Source organism: Lepisma saccharinum, unplaced genomic scaffold, assembly GCF_977018435.1.
Source record: "Lepisma saccharinum unplaced genomic scaffold, izLepSacc3.1 HAP1_SCAFFOLD_35, whole genome shotgun sequence".
NCBI lineage: Eukaryota > Metazoa > Arthropoda > Insecta > Zygentoma > Lepismatidae > Lepisma > Lepisma saccharinum.
In genome coordinates this window covers 5,656,942-5,676,023 of record NW_028142899.1, presented here as the reverse complement: position 1 = coordinate 5,676,023, position 19,082 = coordinate 5,656,942, and the positions used below count along the sequence as shown (strand labels likewise).

At 50.2% G+C, this 19,082-nt stretch overlaps 1 non-coding gene and 2 pseudogenes across 1 annotated transcript; all 3 read right to left on the bottom strand.

Annotated features, from left to right (window-relative positions):
• Window positions 1-2,284: 2,284 nt before the first annotated feature.
• LOC145982268 (large subunit ribosomal RNA) lies at window positions 2,285-5,389 on the bottom strand (annotated as a pseudogene).
• A 659-nt stretch (window positions 5,390-6,048) lies between these two features.
• LOC145982267 (5.8S ribosomal RNA) lies at window positions 6,049-6,200 on the bottom strand. The gene has a single exon (XR_014441036.1). It is a non-coding gene; the product is annotated as a 5.8S ribosomal RNA (ribosomal RNA).
• A 1,318-nt stretch (window positions 6,201-7,518) lies between these two features.
• LOC145982269 (small subunit ribosomal RNA) lies at window positions 7,519-8,644 on the bottom strand (annotated as a pseudogene).
• Between the last annotated feature and the right edge of the window lie 10,438 nt (window positions 8,645-19,082).

Here is a 19,082-nt window from a genome sequence, read left to right as displayed (position 1 = left end):
TTTTTAAGGTGTTCCTCTTATCCATATTCAGTGTCGAACAACTGAAGTCCATGAAGGCCAGTTGTTCGATGTGTTGAGTATGATTCTGCCATGGCATTTAGCAAAGTCGGCGTGCACTTCATCAAGTCTTAATTCTAGATCTCTTCTTCTGAAGACTATCGTAAGTAATTTTTCTAGCTCCTCAGGGTCAACTGGGATGTTAATACACCTTAGCATCATTTTGTCTACAATTTCCGGGTGCGGGAAAGCTATGTTTTTTCCTCCTTCTGTTTTGTGTCGCACTAGCAATCTGAGGGCCGTGATTAAATTTTCTTTTTCTTCTAATCGGCTGAGTCTTAAATTCACTTCAAGATCTTTATATATGATTTTGGGATCTATGTCATGTTTTTCCGAAGGCTTGTTATTTTCGGGATTATGTATCATAATTACAGGTTTGGTGAAATTTGGGTATTTATTTCTTTGTTCGAGATTATTGGCTAATTGGTGATGTGGTTGTGTGGATAATTGGGTGGTAATGGGTTCCGTTGGCGGGGAATTGTTTGTGTGGCGAGATACTAGCTTTGAATGGGGGTTGAATGGGATTGCCTCAGGATTCAGTGGTTTATTTTCTTGTGAGAGGGATATATTAGTGTGTTTACAGCAATTTGGGGTTACGTCATGTACCGTTGGAGAGTTGAAAAGGATAGGAGATTGGGTCGGATCGGAACAACTGACAATAATGGGGTAACCCCCGAATGTATCCTAACCTCCACCCGCATACATTCGAGGGTATGCGCATGTCCCAGTGCCTCTGCAATAAACTGGGACGGCAGTTGCTCGTATTACGGTTAGCCCATTATTGTTCCACATTACCTTTATTAATTTCCATTTTACATAGAATACAAAAATAAAACAATGACAAAAAAAGAAAGAAACAGATAAAAATATATATATATAAAAAAAGAAAGAGATTATATACTAGATACCCTGACTAAGTACAAGATAAGGCTGGATTAGCTATGAATATGAACACATAAACTAAGTTAAATTTAAATTGAACTGCAATACAGACATCCACACATTGTTAGTATTGATATTATGAGTTGAGTTATATAAATATTATTATTTATTTGCTTTATATCTTGTAATTATATTATTAAAATTATGTGATTTAGATGTCCGGATCCCGGTATGCCGGGATCTATAAGGTAAATTCTAGTTGCGGACCGAACAGGCGGAGAAGGATCGCAACAGGTTGAGGACCTTGTCTTTTGATTACATTATCATTGGTTTGGGGAGTTGCTCACCCCAGAGGCCGGGTGTTCCTATCTCCGCCTATTCCCCCGCTATTCCAGATATGTTATTGTATACACAGTTTTACCATAACGAGGTGTTAATTGTTAGACGAACGCATGAGTGTTTAGGTATTAATGAATTTAATGAATTGATATAAGAATATAGGGAAAAAAAAATTTGACCAATTTTAATTGACCAAAATGGCTGCACTCTGGTCTTGATCAAATTAGTTTAAGTTTAAGTTTAGAGAAAATATAGTAGTTAGAGAAAAAGAAGGTGACTATATTATAATTTAAAAGATCAAGATAATGTAATAGTTGCCTAAAATTATTATAAATTAATAGAATTATTTATAGAGATAGTGAAAATTATTAATGATAAGATGAAGGTTAACATCGGAGTACCAGATGTCACCAGTACTGGAGTACCAGTACTTAAAAAGGGTTTAAATTGGCGCTTGTCGATCCGCCGCTACCCTCATCATGTAATCTTTATGGTTTTCTCCCGGCATTCGAACAGGACGAATTCTTCTTCTTTGTGCCGCTTCTCTTCTTCCGGTCGACACTATGTAGTATCTTCTTCTGGAAGCAGTTGTTAATGCATCCTCTTCATTCCTTTCCTCTACATTTTCTGGCTCGCGGGTAAGATCCTGACCTTGAGTTGTTGTTGCTCTTCTGGTAGTTCTTCGAGGATTTCCTGAGGGTCGATGAATGGGATTGGGGTAATTTCGGGTTGGTGGGTTGGGAGGGTTGCGTTTGAAGATTTTCTTTTCTTCTTGAGATACCTCTTCTGCCAGCTCTTCCAAAGTTCTTATTTGTTGTTCACATAAAAGAGTTGGGGTATTAAATGTTGGTAGTTTCTTTCGGATGTTCTTAATTATATCTGTTGATTTGGGACAGAAGTATAGTTTATGTTCTGGAGAGTCCTCCGCTGCTGCGCACTTGCTGCAACCCATGCCCACGCTCGACCCAATGCGATTTAGATACTGACCATATGGTCCATGCCCAGTCAGGAAGTGTATTAGACCTCCTTTGCAGTGTGATCTTAGAATTGCTATGTTTCTTGTATTGGGAAAAAAGTTGTAGGTTCTTCTTCCTTTGTCAGTGTTTACCCATTCTCTTTGCCAATTATTAGCTATTGTCTCTTTCATGTCGAATAAAGTGGGTGTAAACCTTCCCACGCATCGCGTAATGTTGCTTTCATTTCCTTTCTTGAAAAAATACCCACCCGCTCGCAACCGGACCTGAAGATCCATAGGCAGATTGCCAGTGAGTACCAATAACTGAACAACTGACAGAGGGAATCTCGTTAATCCATTCATGCGCGTCACTAATTGGATGACGAGGCATTTGGGTACCTTAAGAGAGTCATAGTTACTCCCGCCGTTTACCCGCGCTTCCCTGAATTTCTTCAGCGCGACATTCAGAGCACTGGGCAGAAATCACATCCCGTCAACACCCTCTCGGGCTGTCGGGATGTTTTGTTTTAATTAAACAGTCGGATTCCCCTGGTCCGTGCCAGTTCTGAGTCGACCGTTCGTCGGCGGCCGACTCGAGAGGAGGCACGTTCCCCCCGGCACCCCCGAGGGGGGCAAGGGGTTCGGTGCGTTCCCCTCCGAGAGCCCAGGGACGCTCGCGGAAGTCCGACGCGCGGTCCACGCTCGGGACGAGCAGGAGCCCGCCCCTCGCGAAGACCCACGCCGGACCGAACCCGCGGTGGCCCCCCGGGCCCCGACCGGCCCCGGTCCCCGAAGCCAATCCTTGTTCCGAAGGTACGGATCCAGATTGCCGACTTCCCTTACCCACACTAGTCTATCGTCAAGAGGCTCTTTACCTCGGAGGCCAGATGCGGATTCGGGTACGGCCAGGCCTCGGGACTCTGCTGCGCTGTTCCCACCAACATTTTCAAGGTCCGACGGGCACCCAGGGAAACCGCACCCCACTACGGTTCTCTTAGCTTTCCCCAGTGTCCCCTTCTGGGAAGATTCCTGGGAGCGTAGGGGATCGGTCTGACAGAACAGACAACTCTGCTTCCGGGACCCGACGGATTCTCCTGGTGCCACCAGTTACCTGGACTTACGGACTTCGAGGGAACCCGCGACGCACTCCCGGTCCCGAGACGCGGCGGAGGGCTGGATACCCCACTTCCCATTCGACCGCGGCCGAGACGGCGGCGCTTCGCGCTAACCACTACACCCGGAGGTGTGGTGGCAACGCGAAACTGACCCGACGCATCGGTGGGAGTTCTCCGCCGTCTAAGGACCGGCTCACCCGCCTGCAACTGCTGTTGGGGCGGAACCCTTCTCCACGTCTGACCTCAGCGAGGTCTCATCAGATTATTTGCTACTACCACCAAGATCTGCAACGACGGCGGCTCCAGGCAGGCTCGCGCCCAGACCCTTCCACGCTCACCGCCGCGCCCTCCTACTCACCGCCGCGTCATTCTTACATAGTTGCCTATGCATGGAGCATTGCGGCGGCGGCCGGGTATAGGCACGACGCTCGATTGCCGTCCATTTTCAGGGCCGGTTGCTTCGGCAAGTGAGTCGTTACACACTCCTTAGCGGATGCCGACTTCCATGGCCACCGCCCTGCTGTCTTGAGCAACCGACGCCTTTCATGGTTTGAGCAGCGTCGATTCAGGCGCCTTAACCCGGCGTTTGGTTCATCCCACAGCGCCAGTCCTGCTTACCAGGAGCGGCCCACTGAGCATTCGGGTCCTGAAAAGAAGGCCCCGCTTCGCCCTAGGGGCAAGCGGGACGTCCATCCCGTTCAGAGTTTGAGAGTGGGTCGAGGCCGTTTCGGCCCCAAGGCCCCCGGTCATTCGCTTTACCGGGATGGACCCCCCTTGCGAGCGCCAGCTGTCCTGAGGGACACTTCGGAGGGAACCAGCTACTAGACTGTTCGATTGGCCTTTCGCCACTATGCTTAGCTCAGACGGTCGATTTGCACGTCAGAGGCGGTTCGGACTTCCACCAGGGTTTCCCCTGGATTCGTCCTGGCCGAGCATAGTTCACCATCTTTCGGGTCCCAGCGAGTGGGCTCTTAGGTACGATCCCCGCACCCGGAGGTGGGGGATCGCCCCGGGACTGCGCGAGGGCCCTTCGTTGAGTGACTCCGGGTCACCTCGATCGTCCCAGTTGCTTTGACTGCGCCTTCGGGTTTAGTGATTCCCTTAGACTCGCCCACGCGCTAGACTCCTTGGTCCGTGTTTCAAGACGGGTCGGATGGGCCACTCGTTGAACACCGCACGGGCCCGGGGCTCACAGTACGCCCCCCGCGAATCCCCGGACGAGCATCCTCCCGCGCAAACGGGCGGACGGTCGGGGAACGGGGGGACACTGCCAGGCACGCCGGAGCGAGCTGCGACCTCTACGCCTTCCGCCTAAAAACCGCGGCGGATCCCCAGGCCTGTCCGTGAGCCGTCGTGTTCCGTCCGGGTCACCGGGGGTTCTTCGGACGAGCCGGAGAGCTCCACCCCAGGCCCTTCGGACGGATCCCAACGAGCCACGGTGCCCTACCGGGCGCGGAATGAAGGGGGTCCGTCGCGGACGCACCCTCGCAGACGGGAAGTCCCTAAGGAAGGGGACGACTCCGCTCGGGGGCCGGAGACTTAGTCCTTAACCCTTGAATCACCTTCCTCCATCGAACTCTCGAGCTCCATCCGTTTGACCTCCAGGCGGTTTCACGTACTCTTGAACTCTCTCTTCAAAGTTCTTTTCAACTTTCCCTCGCGGTACTTGTTCGCTATCGGTCTCGTGGTGATATTTAGCCTTAGGAGGAATCTACCTCCCACTTAGGGATGCATTCCAGAGCATCCCGAATCCTTGGGAAGGCGCCCAGCCCGACTCGGCAAGGCGGAGGTTCACACGGGCCTAGCACCCTCTGTGGGATGTTGGTCCTTTCAAGTTACACTTAGAACCTCCCGCCGAGTGGGATTTACGGACGCTCCCTTCCACCAAATCGCCCGCCGGCTCGGATAACCGTGCCGGAGGCTTGGGTGGCGGGCTTCTTCCTTTTCGCTCGCGGTTACCGAGGGAATCATTGTTATTTTCTTTTCCTCCGCATATTGATATGCTTAAATCGTGCGGGTGGTCAACCCTGAGTCGAGGTCGGGTGCTAACTTTACATTGCGGTTTCCTAGGAGGTCCGAGGGAACTTCCTCGTCGCCCAACGCAGGTCCTCCCATCCGGACGGTAAGGCGGCTCTTGAGCTTTGGCGGAAACCTCTAACCTTGACCAAGCTCTCCTTCCGCGCGAACCGAACGGACGGGTTCTTCCACGAGTCCGGAAACGACTTTTGGAAACTTACCCTGCGTTTAACGCGAGGCAACCGCCCGGACGATACGGAGTCGTTCGGCCGGCTCTCCCACCCCACGTCTTTCCAAACTTTGGAAATTTAACCTTCCGAGCATCCGGGTGGTCCAGCCACAATGTCCGAAGAAGCCTACATCCCGATCACCGGGGAGCAACTCGTTGCTCGCCCCGCCCATGCTCGGAAAGCTGCTTCTGGGATACGGATCCGGACTGCTCCGGGATCACCCCGCTCCTTCGAGGCCCCTTCCACGCACGCGCGGATCCGTAGACCGGTCTTTCCACTTCTTGTACTAGAATGGAGTCCTCCGAGGAGACGACCTCGCGGCCGACTCCGAATGATCCTGTTTCGGATTCGACCTCGCGACCGCTCTTACTTCGCTGAGAGAGGCGGCCGCGAGACTCTCGTGGCGTGCTGTTACACGCGCTGTGTTCGCGAGAGCACGTCTATTTTAAACTTCCGACACTCAACCAGGACCGACCCAGGTAAAGACCCGGGCCGCAATGTGCATTCGAAACCGTCGATGCTCTCTGTTTTGCAGATCACAAATTGACTCGCAGCTAGCTGCGTTCTTCATCGACCCACGAGCCAAGTGATCCCCCGCCTGGGGTTTTTTGTGGTTTGCTGAAGTGCGACAGGTCGCACTCCGGCGGAATAATGTGTCTGTTCATCGGGAAGCGACCTGGCGAGCCTCCCCGGATGATACCTACCCCCCGTCTCCAAAGGCCTCGAGACGGGGTTCGGGTGCATGATTTTGAGGGGCGATACCTTTAAAGGTCGAGTCTCACCTACCCCTGTTAACGTGCAACTTTGCAAGTGACGGTCAATTATAGTCTGGCCTGCACAAGTGCCGGGCCGGCCGGTGATGCTTAGCATGCCTGCCGCCAACTTTTTCATTATACACGTGCTTTCTTCAAGTTGCTCTACAGTTAGCTTCAATAACTGCAAAAGACAACCGTCTCTGCCGGTACTCTTGCAAGTGCCGTTCAACTATAGTGTGGCCTGCACAAGTGCCGGACCGGCCGGTGATGCTTAGCATGCCTGCCGCCAACTCTTTCATTATATACGTGCTTTCTTCAAGTTGCTCTACAGTTAGCTTCAATAACTGCAAAAGACAACCGTCTCTGCCGGTACTTTTGCAAGTGCCGTTCAACTATAGTGTGGCCTGCACAAGTGCCGGGCCGGACGGTGATGCTTAGCATGCTTGCCGCCAACTTTTTCATTATATACGTGCTTTCTTCAAGTTGCTCTACAGTTAGCTTCAACATAACTTTAAAAGACAACCGTCTCTGCCGGTACTTTTGCAAGTGTCGTTCAACTATAGTGTGGCCTGCACAAGTGCCGGGCCGGCCGGTGATGCTTAGCATGCCTGCCGCCAACTTGTTCATTATCAACGTGCTTTCTTCAAGTTGCTCTACAGTGAGCTTTAACCTAACTGCAAAAGACAACCGTCTCATTGTCGGGCCGGCACGAATGCCGGTCACGTACATTGCTCCAAAGCAAAGCTCCACGTGGTCGGCTGGGTGATGGGGTACCGACATAGGGTACCCACAAAACCCCAAGTTCAGCGATCCGCCACCTGCCGGAAGCCCCGGCTGGCCACGCATGCCGGTTAGGGAGTTCTCCCCCGGTCGAAACCGGGGTCTGAACTTCCGGCGAAGGGCTCCGGAAGAGCCCTCCTTACAGCTAAACAACGCGAGGCAGGAGTCTCGTTCGTTATCGCAATCAAGCAGACAAATCGCTCCACCAACTAAAATCGGCCATGCACCACCATCCACCGAATCACGAGATAGCTCTCAATCTGTCAATCCTTGCGGTGTCCGGGCCTGGTAAGTTTGCCGTGTTGAGTCAAGTTGAGCCGCTCGTCCCACGCCTTGTGGTGCCCTTCCGTCAATTCCTTTAAGTTTCAGCTTTGCAACCATACTCCCCCCGGAACCCGAAATCTCAGGTTTCCCGGGGGCTGCGCACACGGTGTTCTTGAACCTTGCGCATCGCTGGATGGGATCGTTTATGGTTAGAACTAGGGCGGTATCTAATCGCCTTCGAACCTCTAACTTTAGTTCTTGATTAATGAAGACATTCTTGGCAAATGCTTTCGCTGTAGGTAGTCTTGCGAGGATCCTAGAATTTCACCTCTCCCCTCGCAATGCTCAAGCCCCCGTCAATCCCTTTTAATCATTACCTCTGGTTCGAAAACCAACAGAGAGAACCGAGGCCCTGTTCCATTATTCCATGCAAGGAGCATCCAGGCGAATAGCCTGATTTGAGCACTTTAATTTGTTCAAAGTAAACGTCCCGGAATCCCCCGGTCCACTCGGTGAAGAGCAGACCGGGGAAACCGAGAAGACGTCCGGTACGGCCAGTTGAACGCCTGACGGCGAACCGACCGCCCGAGACCCAGATCCAACTACGAGCTTTTTAACCGCATCAACTTTAGTATACGCTATCCGAGCTGGACTTACCGCGTCTGCTGGCACCAGACTTGAACTCCGATAGGTTCACCCAACTGTTTAGGGTGGATCCATTCCGATTACGGGGCCTCGGATGAGTCCCGCATCGTTATTTTTCGTCACTACCTCCCCGTGCCGGGAGTGGGTAATTTGCGTGCCTGCTGCCTTCCATAGATGTGGTAGCCGTTTCTCAGGCTCCCTCTCCGGAATCGAACCCTGATTCCCCGTTACCCGTAATCACCATGGTGGTCCAATAACCCACCATCCACAGTGTGATGAGGCAGACATTTGATAGATGCGTCGCCGGTGCTTGACCGTGCGATCTGCCTAGAGGTTACTTAGAGTCACCAAATGAGTCGGCCCGCAGAAGCGGACCGTTTGGTCTTTTGAATGGTAACGGCACCCCGTCCGGTTGCCCGGCCGGAGACACCGTGAGCATGTATTAGCTCTGGAATTGCGACAGGTATCCAAGTAGGATGCGTACGATCTAAGGAACCATAACTGATGTACTGAGCCATTCGCGGTTTCACTTTGGTAAAGTCTGTACTGAGACATGCATGGCTTAGGCTTTGAGACGAGCATATGACTACTGGCAGGATCAACCAGGGTACGGTGCATACGGTGCGTATGCAGCACTCGCGCGAGGCAGAGTGCCATGTTTTAAGCGAGGAAAGTGGCTCGCCACTAACTTAGGCAACGCAGCACTGCCGCTTGAAGAACGACAGGTCACACCGCTTTCCAGAAAACACATACTACTACTCCCACTACTTCGGTTAGAGGTCTACGTAGTTTCAGTTTCATTCAAGCTGGAAACTTCGAGACGTTCGTTTGCGCGCGGGAACGGCGAACAGACTTCTTTGATTGGAACCGTGCCCGCGTTTTGGTTCTGTTCCTTGCCTGGGAGGCTGGGAGCTCCCAGCGAACAGCCGTGCCTGTACGGCAACAGGCAGCCACTCAAGACGGCGCTCCGGAGAACGCACGCTTCGACGGACACCCGTACCAAGTTCTCGGGAACCTTCGGGTTTAGGTTGTCTCGCCACGGAGGCTGGCACATCCGCTGCTTTTCCTCGGTGCAGGCTTCGACCTAGAGTCGTTCGGTCGAGCCGGAGTTCCCGAAGTAGGCAGAGCGGACGGGTCAAATTCAGAAACGATGCAACGCAAACCGGAGAAGGCATCGCCGTCACCGAGAGAGAAAAGAGAGAGCTAGCTTGCTTTCCCTTGGTAAAGGTTTCATCCTAGAGTCGTTCGGATGAACCGGAGTTCCCAAGGTAGGCAAGCGAACACCGATCGGGTACCTTATGCCACTTCCCGCTAACCGAAATGTCACGAAGTAACTCAATATCCCACCCTCTCCTACCTAGAGTCGTTCGGAAGAGAGGAGGTGGGCGAGTTACCGTCAAAACGTCGGCGTTCCTTGATTTCCCCTGTGCAGGCTTCAACCTACATTCGTTCGGATGAGCCGGAGTTCCCGAGGTTGGCAAGGATCCTGTTTGCGCAGGATCGCCGGCGATTGGCGTCTCGTCACTTCTCGGCAGCGAGGGCTGACAAGCTGAATTGCTTTAACTCGGTGCATGCTTCATCCTACATTCATTCGGATGAGCCGGAGTTCCCGAGGTGGGCAAGTGCTCCCGCAGGACCGGTTCTCTTAACTCGCTTGGCTTCCGACGGTTGACGTTTTAGCTTGCTTTCCCTCAGAGTGCTCAGCCTAAAGTCGTTCGGAAGAACAGGTAGGCTAGTTATCCGCTTGAGAGGCACCTTACTTTGTCGTGCTATGCTTAACCTCGGTGCAGGCTTCAACCTACAGTCGTTCGGATGAGCCGGACTTCCCGAGGTGAGCTAAGCTTCCCCACTTAGGTGGGTAAGTCACTTCAAGGTGTCTGATGCTCAACCTACATGCGTTCGCAAGAGCACGAACGGTTACGTCACGTGTCGGAGGCGAACCACCGTGTACGAAGGCTGACAAGTTAGTAGCAACAAACTTGGTTCAGGTTCAACTTACAGTCGTTAGGAAGAACCAGTCTTCCAAGGCAGACTACCATCCCGCTTGCGCGGCTCTATCACTTACTCGTACACGGTGCAGAAACAAAGATGGGCGCCGTGAATTTTCCGAAAACTATGAATACAGACAGCAATGCTTTTCGGAAAAGAATTCGAACCCCAACTTCCCACGTGAGTGGGGTTGCCTTTGAACGCATAGCTAACGTTTGCTTCGGGTCTCATCCGAAAGGATGATCCCTACTCCATCCACGAAATTGCAACCGGCGGTTGACCGACAGTGAAGGCATTGATACCGATTGGTATACCTACCTCCCCGGTTGCTTGCGTGGCGGGTGAACAGTTGGGTTCGAATTAGACTAAAGTCTTAAGCTCGATGGATGAACCGAGGTCCATGCACCTCTGAAGTGGTTGCTCCACCTCAACGTGACTCTCAAGTGGGACAAGCTTGCTCTATCGCCCTGTGCTCGCCACGTGATGCACAGGGCACGCTCCATAGCATGCTAAGCATGCGCAAGAGCCACCATTCCCACCAAATATCAAAATGAATTGATTCCATCTTTTTTAACGCTGCAACTTTGCACCTCTTTCGTTACATTTACCAACAGATCCAAGCTCAACTAAAGTCAAAGAGTAGCAGCTTGGGAAGAATTTCTCTTTGTGACTAGAGTCTTCAGCTCATTGGTTGAAGGTCTATGTACCGATATACGGTAAGAGACTGGGAAACTTACAACTCCTTAACTTTGCCCAGACAGACAAATCTATCTGAAACTCGGAGCGTGGTTCAAGCCAAGCTTCATCGCCCTCGGAGGTGGTAGTTCCAGCTCTTCGTTACTCGCAACCTGTGCAAAGGTGCTGCATCGCCCTGTGCTCGCCACATAATGCACAGGGCACGCTCAAGAGCATGTTAAGCATGCGCAAGAACCACCATTCCCACCAAATATCAAAATGAATTGATTCCATCTTTTTTAACGCTGCAACTTTGCACCTCTTTCGTTACATTTACCAACAGATCCAAGCTCAACTAAAGTCAAAGAGTAGCAGCTTGGGAAGAATTTCTCTTTGCGACTAGAGTCTTCAGCTCATTTGTTGAAGGTATATGTACCGATATACGGTAAGAGACTGGGAAACTTACAACTCCTTAACTTTGCCCAGACAGACAAATCTATCTGAAACTCGAAGCGTGGTTCAAGCCAAGCTTCATCGCCCTCGGAGGTGGTAGTTCCAGCTCTTCGTGACTCGCAACCTGTGCAAAGGTGCTGTATCGCCCTGTGCTCGCCACATAATGCACAGGACACACTCAAGAGCATGTTAAGCATGCGCAAGAACCACCATTCCCACCAAATATCAAAATGAATTGATTCCATCTTTTTTAACGCTGCAACTATGCACCTCTTTCGTTACATTTACCAACAGATCCAAGCTCAACTAAAGTCAAAGAGTAGCAGCTTGGGAAGAATTTCTCTTTGTGACTAGAGTCTTCAGCTCATTGGTTGAAGTTCTATGTATCGATATACGGTAAGAGACTGGGAAACTTACAACTCCTTAACTTTGCCCAGACAGACAAATCTATCTGAAACTCGAAGCGTGGTTCAAGCCAAGCTTCATCGCCCTCGGAGGTGGTAGTTCCAGCTCTTCGTGACTCGCAACCTGTGCAAAGGTGCTGTATCGCCCTGTGCTCGCCACATAATGCACAGGGCACGCTCAAGAGCATGTTAAGCATGCGCAAGAGCCACCATTCCCACCAAATATCAAAGTGAATTGATTCCATATTTTTTAACGCTGCAACTTTGCACCTCTTTCGTTACATTTAGCAACAGATCCAAGCTCAACTAAAGTCAAAGAGTAGCAGCTTGGGAAATATTTCTCTTTGCGAATAGAGTCTTTTGCTCCATGGTTGACGGTCTATATACCGATATACGGTAAAAGCATGGGAAACTTCTCTCTTGAACACACTTTTCTTCCCACATTCAATGCACATGCGGTTACTTCTCAATTGATTGCTCATGTGTGGAATGAGCATCGGCAAACTTACTACTCCATAACTTTTCCCACACATAGCAATATATCGCCATCTCAAAGCGTTGTTCAAGCCAAGCTACATCGCCCTCGGAGGTGGTAGCTCCAGCTCTTCGTGACTTGCAACCTATGCAAAGGTGCTGTATCGACCTGTGCTCGCCACCTAATACACAGGGCACGCTCAAAAGCATGTTAAGCATGCGCAAGAGCCACCATTCACACCAAATATAAATGAATTGATTCCATCTTTTTTAAAGCTGCAACTTTGCACCATTTGCAGCCATTAAGGACCGCAATCATGCCCTAGATCGATTTAATAGGAACCACACTGCCGCAAACCTCGAGCAGTTCCGCATTAAACGTGCCCGTGACCGTCGGCTCATTCGAGCCAGTAAGGAGGCGTGCTGGCTCCAATACGTGTCTTCTCTGACGAAGCAGACTTCGTCGAAAGCCGTTTGGACCAAAGTACGTCGCATCCAGGAGGGTGCATCTACTCTTCTGAGCGCTCTGGAGCACAATGGAACGTTGTACACTGATTCCGGAGACATAGATAATATTATGGCCACACAGTTTTCTGATGCGTCTAGCTCGGAAAATTATTCACCACGTTTCCTTCATGAGAAGGAACGTCAGGAACGGCGCCCTCTAGTTTTTCGAAGTCATAACACCGAGCCGTACCACTCTCCATTCACTGAACGGGAGTTCGATCAGGCGCTTCGAGATTCTAAGAATACAGCTCCTTGAGTGGACAAGATCCACTATGAGATGCTTCGTCATCTGCCCATTGGAGCAAGAAATTTCCTTCTGGCGGTATTCAACAGGATTTGGTTGGAGGACTCTTTCCCCACTTCCTGGAAAGAAGCTATTATTGTTCCCATCCTGAAACCAGGTAAACAACGCACCGCAGCCTCGAGTTACAGGCCTATTACCATAACTAGCTATGTGTGCAAGTTGATGGAACGTATGGTCAACAAGCGTCTCACCTGGATTTTGGAGGAAAGCTCATTGATAAGTAATTTTCAATCTGGTTTTCGCTCCAACCGTTCCACACTGGACCATCTGGTTCAGCTGGAAACACACATTCAGGATGCATTCCTCAACAAGGAACATTTAGTTGCAGTTTTCTTTGACCTCCAAAAAGCATATGACACAACGTGGCGTTTTGGCATCCTAAAGCAGCTCCATTCTTGGTGCGTCCGTGGCCATATGGCGTACTTTATTGAAAACTTTTTATCTGATCGTTTTTTCTGCGTACGTGTTGGGAACTCCTTTTCGGATCTTCAAGAACAAGAGAACGGTGTCCCGCAGGGCAGCGTAATTAGTGTGACTCTGTTTGCCATAGCAGTGAACAGTGTTATGGCGAGCATTGTTGCCCCTGTACATGGTCTTCTGTATGTAGACGACCTCACGATCTTTTGTCGCTCACGGAATCTCGCGTCAGCTTCTCGTCAACTCCAACTGACGATAAACCGTTTGGTTGAGTGGTCCACCCAAACAGGTTTCACCTTCTCATCCGAGAAATCCGTGTGTGTTCACTTTTGTCGTCAGCGTACATGTCATTTAGACCCTGAACTGTACATGGGGAAATCTCCCCTGTGCTTCGTGAATGAGGTCCGCTTCCTGGGCCTCATTTTCGATAAGAAATTAACATGTCTACCTCACCTTCGCCAGTTAAAGTTCCCTTGTCTTCGAGTTCTCAACCTTTTACGTGTTTTATCTCATACTTCCTGGGGTGCTGATCCGACGGTACTGCATCAGCACTTTATGAAAATAATAACTAATAAGATTTGATTTGATTTGAATTTAAAATTTTGGGAGCGTCAGCACTTAAGACTATTTTGCTCCCGTCACATTATACGGGATCCAGCCCCTTACCATTACAAATAACAACTCTAACGTTGCATAACTAAAAAAATTAAAACGTTCTGACTTCTGTTAAAAGCTGAGGCTGTAAAGGGGCACTCAGCACACATAACGACAAAAGAACAGGACAATACAAACAAAATTATACTGGCCATGAAGCCAGTCGCCAGAGCCTCGTTAGTCTTCGATCCAGGGTGCACTAACGTGGAAGTGAGGTTGACATTTGGGTGTACTAAGTGGAAGGTCACTCCTTACACCCCCTCCATGTAGGATTGCCTTGACGGGGCGGGGGGGCTTAGTAGGGAGGTCAATTTTCATCTCGTCATTCCACCCATTCTTCACATCCATATCTCTCGTTTTCACCATTCCATGACGTCATTCATCTCCATATCTTTGACCTCCCTCTAAGAAACTAAGGTAGGGAGGTCATTTTCATCACACCATTTCACTCATTCTTCACATCCATATCTCAAGTTTTCACCAATCCATCACGTCATTCATCTCCATATCTTTGACCTCCCTATAACTAAGGGTCCTGCTAGAGGAGACAACCGCGATAAAACACCCCTATCCCAAGGTGTGAATTGCACGTGCCGATGGGACAGTGTTGGCTGCAGGGGTAGGTGCAGTCGCGAACGTGGCCTCGGGGATTTCGGTTTGGTCCTCGAGTAGCCTCCATTTTTGGGGGTAGGCCTTCCTCGGCATAGAGGGCATGTCGAGGCGACAATTTATGGACCCTCCACAATAAACACATTTTGTATATGGGTACAAAAAACAACACAAACGGGGGGAAACCCCCAAAACGAGCGCGGCCTTCGAGCCCGCTCCAATTAGTGGAAAAGACAAGTAACGTGCCACGTTACCTTGTTATCAGTATTGTTGAGAAGACCGACAGTAACGATGTTTCTGCAACAACCAAGAAATATGGAGCTGCTACGTTGAAGGACTTGTCACCATTCCTTATCAAGAAACAGCTAGACTACGCCGCTGGTTCCGATGTTCCAGAAATAAAAAAGCTGAGAAACGGGAGTCTACTTATCCAGACCAGCACAGATCGCCAGACAAACAACCTTTTAAAGCTAAGATTTTTGTGCTACTTCCCTGTTAATGTTGAACCTCACCGTCAACTTAACAGTAGTAGAGGTGTGATTCGCCACTGGGATCTGCTACATGCTGAGGAGGAAGAGATTCTTGAAGCACTCTCAGACCAACATGTGACCGCAGTGCAGCGAATAAAGACTCGTAAGTCCGGAGAACTAGTACCAACTGCTTCACTCATAGTGACCTTCCAAACGACCACTCTCCCAGATATTGTACGGGCTGGATATTTGAGACTCAAAGTGCATCCGTACATACCTAAGCCGATGCGGTGTTTCAAATGCCAGCACTTTGGGCACACTCAGCCTTCCTGCAAGGCCACTACCGCCCTTTGTGGTAAGTGTAGTAAGCCTGATCATGGGACCGAACCTTGTTCTTCAGGTCCCAAATGCATTAACTGCCAAGGCGAGCACCCAGTCTGGCATCGTGACTGCCCCTCTTTCCAACAAGAGAAGAAAATCAGAGAGTTGGTCGTCACAGAGAAAATCTCTGCTGGTGAAGCAAAACAACGTCTCCGTGACAGTATACGCACCACTTTACCTGTGCCATTCGCTACAGTTGCTGCAGCTGCTCTTACCCGTCGCAGTATAGGGGTAGAAACCAGCGACGTGTCCACGCAAACAACAACGCTTCCTGTAGTAGCTCGTCCTGCTTCGAGGAAACCAGCAACCACTCCTCGCTCCGCAGAGAAGAAGTTGAAGCAGGTTCACACAAAAGAATACTTCCTGAAGACCAGTAGCTCTCCGGTCAGGGTGGCAGCCACCACCCTGAAACTTAAGGCGCAGCTGAAAGCTGCCAGGCGGGCGCTCAGCACCCGCCCCCTCTCCTCCTCCCTTATCCCCTTCGCCCTCTGTGTCTTTACCCGAGGACATGATACAGGACGAAGCCGCGGATGAAGAATTTATGAAGGTGACAGGGCCTAGAAATAGAGTACGCCTTAAAAGGTAACAATCACACCTACAGCTATGGCTTATTGTCTCTAATGGAACCTTAACGGTTTACGTACACATCTCGAGGAACTGCAAATTCTAATATCTGAATTTGACCCTGCCATTATATGTCTCCAAAAGACACATTTTCGTCCAAATGAATCAGTGATTCTGAACGGATACCGCACCGAGATGCTTCCTGAGGGTTGTCGTGCACACGGTGGTGTTGCAATCGGTGTTCGAGATAACATCCACTCAACGCCAATCTTTCTCACCACCCCCCTCCAAGCTGTCGCCGTGCGGGTCCATCTACCACAGCCAATATCTGTGTGCTGTGTCTACATCACAAGGGAGGAGCTATTCTCTCTTGAGGACCTCCTTGCTATATTCGAACAACTTCCGTCTCCAGTAGTTCTTTTGGGCGATTTTAATTCCTACCATTGTTTGTGGGGCTCCGTTCGTACAGAACCCCGGGGTCAAATTGTAGATCAATTCCGTGAGGCATCAGATTTAACGTTGCTGAATGATGGGACTCCCACATATTTCAGCCCTTCCTCTGGCACATATTCCGCGTTGGACTTGTCCTTTTGCAGTCCCAGCCTTGCTCCTACCACATCTTGGAGCGTTCATCCTGATCTCTGTGGGAGTGATCACTTCCCTCTCATTCTTACCTTCGAACATCTTCAGCAATCACGTGAACAACACCCTCACTGGAATCTCAGTCGGGCCGACTGGGAAGCCTTCGAGCGTGCAGTGGACCTTGAAGTCGATCTTGCGTCGACTTTACCACCAATCGACGCCTTAGATGTATTTGTGTCAGGAGTGCATGATGCTGCACGCACCTCCATTCCACATCCCAGTGGACCTGCGAGGCGACGCCCAGTCCCCTGGTGGACTGCGGAGATCGGTGCAGCCATCAAGGACCGCAATCATGCTCTCGATCGATTTAATAGGAACCACACTGCCGCAAACCTCGAGCAGTTCCGCATTAAACGTGCCCGTGACCGTCAGCTCATTCGAGCCAGTAAGAAGGCGTGCTGGGTCCAATACGTGTCTTCTCTGACGAAGCAGGCTTCGTCGAAAGCCGTTTGGACCAAAGTACGTCGCATCCAGGGGGGGTGCATCTACTCCTCTGAGCGCTCTGGAGCACGATGGGACGTTGTACACAGATTCCGGAGACATAGCTAATATCTTGGCCACGCAGTTTTCTGGTGCGTCTAGCTCTGAAAATTATGAACCACGTTTCCACCGCGAAAAGGACCGTCAGGAACGACGGCCTCTCGTTTTTCGAAGTCATAACACCGAGCCATACAATTCTCCATTCACTGAACGGGAGTTCGATCAGGCACTTCGAGATTCTAAGAACACAGCTCCTGGAGTGGACAAGATCCACTATGAGATGCTCCGTCATCTGCCCATTGGAGCAAGAAATTTCCTTTTGGTGGTATTCAACAGGCTTTGGTTGGAGGACTCTTTCCCCACTTCCTGGAAAGAAGCTATTATTGTTCCCATCCTGAAACCAGGTAAACAACGCACCGCAGCCTCGAGTTACAGGCCTATTGCCTTAACTAGCTGTGTGTGCAAGTTGATGGAACGCATTATCAACAAGCGTCTCACCTGGTTTTTGGAGGAAAACTTATTGATAAGTAATTTTCAATGTGGTTTTCGCTCCAACCGTTCCACACTGGACCATCTGGTTCAGCTGGAAACACACATTCAGGATGCATTCCTCAACAAGGAACATTTAGTTGCAGTTTTCTTTGACCTCCAAAAAGCATATGACACAACGTGGCGTTTTGGCATCCTAAAGCAGCTCCATTCTTGGGGCGTCCGTGGCCATATGGCGTACTTTATTGAAAACTTTTTATCTGATCGTTTTTTCTGCGTACGTGTTGGGAACTCCTTTTCGGATCTTCAAGAACAAGAGAACGGTGTCCCGCAGGGCAGCGTAATTAGTGTGACTCTGTTTGCCATAGCAGTGAACAGTGTTATGGCGAGCATTGTTGCCCCTGTACATGGTCTTCTGTATGTAGACGACCTCACGATCTTTTGTCGCTCACGGAATCTCGCGTCAGCTTCTCGTCAACTCCAACTGACGATAAACCGTTTGGTTGAGTGGTCCACCCAAACAGGTTTCACCTTCTCATCCGAGAAATCCGTGTGTGTTCACTTTTGTCGTCAACGTACATGTCATTTCGATCCTGACCTGTACATGGGGAAATCTCCCCTGTGCTTCGTGAATGAGGTCCGCTTCCTGGGCCTCATTTTCGATAAGAAATTAACATGGCTACCTCACCTTCGCCAGTTAAAGTTCTCTTGTCTTCGAATTCTCAACCTTTTACGTGTTTTATCCCATACTTCCTGGGGTGCTGATAGGACGGTACTGCTTCGATTGTATCGTGCACTCATCAGGTCGAAGCTTGATTATGGATGTGTTGTGTATTCTTCTGCCCGCCCATCTAGACTTCGCATCCTAGACACCGTCCACCATGCTGGTATACGTGTGTGCTCTGGTGCTTTTCGGACCAGCCCTATCGTCAGTTTGAACGTAGAGGCACCTGAGCCGTCGCTGTCTCTGCGAAGACAGCGGCTGGTAGTGAACTACTTCCTCCATCTTCGCTCGATGCCTTCACATCCCTCATTTCACACCATCTCAGACATGAATCGGCTGAAAAGGTATCGGCTCCATCCTAGTGTCACTAGACCATTTGGTGTTCGTGCAGACGAGATCCTGTCAGCACTTGGTGTTGACAGTGATCTTCCTGGCGTCTCTCCACTCATTCCGCCTCTCCCTACCTGAGAGTTTCCTGCACCTTCCATCGATTTTTCTCTAACTGCTCTTCCAAAAGCAGAAACACCAATGGTTGTATACCAGCAACGGTTTTTAGAACTTCGTGCGAAGCACCCCAATTTTAATGTGTTTTACACGAATGGGTCCAAGACAGTCGAATCAGTTGGTTGCGCCTTCGTCCTAGACTCTCAAAGTTCCAGTTACTCGCTTCATCCTGCGTGTTCCATCTTTACGGCAGAGTTATACGCCATTCTAAAGGCACTGGACTTTGCAGACGTCAATGGTCTGAAGAAAGTCCTTGTGTGCAGTGATTCGACCAGCGTGTTGCAGACCCTGGATTCGCCGTATT